The sequence below is a fragment of the Chiroxiphia lanceolata genome, chromosome 3 (genome assembly GCF_009829145.1).
Source record: "Chiroxiphia lanceolata isolate bChiLan1 chromosome 3, bChiLan1.pri, whole genome shotgun sequence".
NCBI classification, from domain to species: Eukaryota; Metazoa; Chordata; class Aves; order Passeriformes; family Pipridae; genus Chiroxiphia; species Chiroxiphia lanceolata.
In genome coordinates this window covers 48,247,858-48,252,613 of record NC_045639.1, presented here as the reverse complement: position 1 = coordinate 48,252,613, position 4,756 = coordinate 48,247,858, and positions in this window count along the sequence as shown.

Sequence of the window (4,756 nt, the reverse complement as noted above, 5' to 3'; positions counted from 1 at the left end):
TGTGTCAGCAGTGACAGATAGAGGTACTTATGGTCTTCAACGGTCCTGTTTTGATCCATTTTACTTCTGACTATGTCAACTGCTCTTAAAAGACAGGTGTTGCATCCTGTTCCTTTCAGACATGACCTACCTGTTCACTCAGTGTAGAGATGGGGGCTTCTCTGCTCTCTGCTCTCTGTTCACACTGCCTGACACTATATAATTTCAGAGAAAATTGGCAAGGAATGGTCTGGCGGCCTGCAGAACCATGTGGAACTGCCATGGAAATGTTCTCGGTTCTTGGGGGAAAGTAGCCAGCTGATGGACTTTAATGATATGAAAGACTTTCTGAACTGATCTTAGGACAGGATTTCTTAGCTTTAGGATTGCGTCTCAGACTGCTTTTATCCACCTGCCTATCACAATCAATGATTCTCCAGCTTGCCTCCTCTGAAGCATAATTCATGACATCTTGAAAGCCCTAAGCTGAGTTGCATCACATTCCCAGCACCTTCCAGACATCCCACATCTGAGTTCCCAGAACCGCTCTCCCCTAAATCCTTCGAAGCTGTGCTCCCTTGCTTAGTGGTTTTGGCTGCCACAGGGAATTTATGGCCTGAAACTTGATGGATTCTGAGTTCTGCTATCAGTCAAAGGAATATTTTACTGCCACTAGGAAAAAAAAAAAAAAAGAGAGAAAAGAAAAAAGAAAACAAAGAAAAAGAAGAAGAAAAAGAAAAAGAAAAAGAGAAAGAGAAAGAGAAAGGGAAAGGGAAAGGGAAAGGGAAAGGGAAAGGGAAAGGGAAAGGGAAAGGGAAAGGGAAAGGGAAAGGGAAAGGGAAAGGGAAAGGGAAAGGAAAAGAAAAGAAAAAGAAAAAGAAAAAGAAAAAGAAAAAGAAAAAGAAAAAGAAAAAGAAAAAGAAAAAGAAAAAGAAAAAGAAAAAGAAAAAGAAAAAGAAAAAGAAAAAGAAAAAGAAAAAGAAAAAGAAAAAGAAAAGAAAAAAAGTTTAGGGAATAGCATGTCAAGTTTGGAAAGTTTTGTGACTTGGAAAGCAAGCATAAACATTTAAGAAAATCCCACCCAGTCTTTATCTCAATACCTGACCCTTCTGAGCTGGAAAGGACAATAATGACAGAATGAATCTCATCAAGAGCTACTGGCTCCAAGGTGTTTAGTGCCATTTTATCAAAAAAGTGAAATCTTGGACTGCTGTCATTTCCATTCCAGAAAGCCTATTTCTGCGAGTAAGTGGGAGAAACTCAAGTCCACTAAAAGAGGATGGGTCCTTATGGCAATTAGCAGTTTTGTAGTTCATCATCTCTTTCTTTCAAATCATAAGACTGTTTACCCCATAAACATTCAACTTCCGGGAGGATGTGGTGGGAAGCCAGAAGCACAGCATGCATTCAAACCTGCTGTCATAAATTTGTCTCACACTGAAGTTGCCCTGAAGCCTCACCCAACTGTGAGTATCATCTCACACAAGATCGAAGATGGGAGGACAGCTGGACACATTGCTCCTTGAGATGCCCAGTGTAACTGGTCTGCCTTAACCATATAGTCTGATGCACTGAGATAGAGCACAAACCTGGCTTCCATCCCTCCATCTGGGCAGCAGAAATGAAGCCACGCATTTGCCTGTTGCTGCTGGTGGTAAGTAGAAATAATGCCACGCACTTTCACATTCTCTTCATGTGGCCACTGAGAAGCAACTGTCCCAAACAGACTACTTCAGATCCTTAGAAACAAGCTCTACAGGGGAAGGACCAGCGTGTTGTTGCATAAAAAGAACTGAGCTTGCTCCCTTTCCCTGCAGTGAATACACTGCTTCTGATCACCACCTATAGTTGTTACATACATAGACCTAAGATGCATCAAGAGGGATTTTGTATGTTTGATAGCTTTTCAAAATGGTCTTTTTCTCAATTTCTTATTGCTCAGACGTTCTTTATTATGCTTTTCTTTGTTTGCACAAATATTTGAATTTCTTCTCTGGTCTTGTGATTTGGCCCTGATCTCCTATTTCATCTGTGTATTTATTTCTGTTTATATTCTTTGTTTATTAATTTGCTTCTGTCTTTCTTGCTTTTCATCCTATTTGGTAAGTCTGTCATGTAAGAACACTTGTTCTTGCTTTTTTGATTTTTCATTCTTTCAAAGCGAAGGTCCCCCATACAGAAAGGATCTGGAATATCTGGGAGTTATCACAGTACTCACTGGTAGGAGGCTGTCTAGATCTGGAAACAGAACATTTAAAGTATTGTCTTTGGAAGATACCTTGCTGGCAGTTTGGGATCTATTCCTGGGATACCTGACCCTCTATGCACTACATGCTGTGTGTACAGGCAGTTTGAAAGCCAGATCCACCTTGGGCCACAGATCAGTTTGTCATGGGGACTGATGTTCTTCATCCATGGTAAACGGGCCTAATGTGCTGAAGCTAGTGCAGCTGTATGAACTTTTGTCCATGAATTGATTGATAGATGTCTGTCTTACTGAGTTATTTTGGACTAGCACTTATTCTACAGGACAGAAGACCTTTTTTTTCTCTGGGAAACATTGCCCCTGTGGCTCCTGCCATTTCTTTGCCACAGAACTATAGAGACTGGTAGACTGCCAGAGATGTATAGCACCAAGCAGAAACATCCAGAGAGAGGCAGCAGAGTTGCCTGTTAATGGTGAGATAGTGTGGCTGGATGAGACATAATGTAAGTCAATAAAAAACTGCAAGAAACATTCAAGAAAGACTCAAAGAAGGTTCAAAATTCCCTGACACTCATGTTGATTCCACAGGTGCTTTAGATCCATTCCTGCATGGGCAGGAGGTCAGTAGGATGTACAGAGTATGTGGCATGGCACGTGACAGCCATGCCTTAACAGTGATGGCAGAGTTGCTAATGGACAAAGTAAGGATGGGCATCCCTTAACAGCAGACATGTTATTGGACTTCAGTCTGGATTGGAAAATAGCAGAGCCCTTGTGGGGGGGAGTGGGATGAGGGGCACAGGGATGCCAGGAAGGACAGCAAGAGGGGCAGCATCCCTCCCCAGGGCATGGCATGGCACAGGGGAATATGCAGTCTGATCTGCTGGGACACTTCATGTGTCACATCAAACATTTTGACAACAGCCCTGCAGGGATTTGGCACCATCCAGCTATTTTTACAGCAGCAGCCCCTGTGTGCTTTGTAAGCCGATATTTTGCTAACCCTGGGGTATTTGGATTAAAAAGAAAATAAGGGAATCAAAAAAATAACTCCTGACTATGTCTGAAGCACAGGGCTTGGGATTTTGGTCAGACAGTGAGCACAGAGTGGCCTGGTACCGGGGATAACACTGATGCACCCCTGGTGGGTGCTCCCATGGTGAGGAGCTAGGGACCAGGACAGAGATGAACCTGTATGAGTGAGATGTCTTCATGGCATGTACGAGGCCTTGTTGGTTGCCCAATGGAGGGACAAACCCTCTGCTCTGGGTCTGCCTCCAAATGGGGAAGATAAATCCTGCCCCATGCTGGGAATCAGGTGGCCATCTCTAGCCCAGTTTTACAGACAGGACATAATTCTGTGCTGCTCCCCACCTCGTCCCCCATCTTTACAGGGCAGAAAGGGGAACAAAGCAAAGCACTTAGGGAGGAGGGTCAGACTTTGCCTCTGACTTTCAGAGGTTCAAGAGAATAGAGTTCAGTAGCTGTCCTAAAGACACACAGGGCTTATTCCTCATCACTTCAGATCCAAAGCTACAGGCTTGTAAACTCTACAAGGTTAAAAAAAATGAGCGACATGGTGGGGGTCAGAGAATACAGAGCTATGGTGTGTCTGTACAAGCTTGCAGAATAGCCTGAGAGTCTATTCTGCAGGCTCCCTTGTTTGGACAAGTTTTAGATCAAGACAGGACAGCAATGGGAATGGGAAGGACACAAAAATGATGCATCTCCTTTTAACCCTTTCCTATTTTCATTTTATGGAGAATCCAGTTTTGTGGGGTAACAGGATGTTGGCATGGGGCACAGGGCCATAGCAATACATGGTGGTTTTGAAGTAGCTTGTAGCAAGACTGATCTGACCTGCACTTGCGGCCTCCTGTCCAGTATCTTAGTTTGAAGACATATAGTACTTTGGATGCCAAGTGCTGAATCCAGCACGGCTCCCTAGGCCAGACCAGGAGCCAGGTCTGGTTTGCACTGGTCTTTGACTGCTTCCATGCTGTCTGAACTCATACACTCCCATGTTTATGATGTATTATTTTTTGTTTGCTCCATGCCTCTCAAGATTCATATTTATAGATCAAAAATACATCTAATTTTCATATGAGAATTGTTGTCTGAAAAACTGACCAAAGTACAGAGGGCTGTGATGCCACAGAGGGGGAAAGCATCTCCAGGAGCACCTGAAAAATCACTTCATGGGAAGGTGATTATGTTAGTAGTGAGGGTTTCTGTTCAGTCCTGGGTTGTGTACAACCACACCTAATCATGACAATCTCTGCATTGCTTTTGGACAGCTCTTGTAACATTTGTGCCCAGGTAGCCAAGAAAACCAAAGATATCTTGGCCTGTATCAAGAATACTGTGGCCAGCAGGACCAGGGAAGTGAATATCTCCCTGTACTCTGCTCTGGTGAGGCCACACTTCAAGTGCTGTGTTCAGTTCTTTGTCCCCCACTTCATGAAAGACATTGAGGTGCTGAAGCGGGTGTAGAGAAGAAAAAGGAACTGAGGAAGGGTCTGGAGGGTAAGACCTATACAGAGCAGCTGCGGGAGTTCGGAGATGTTTAGC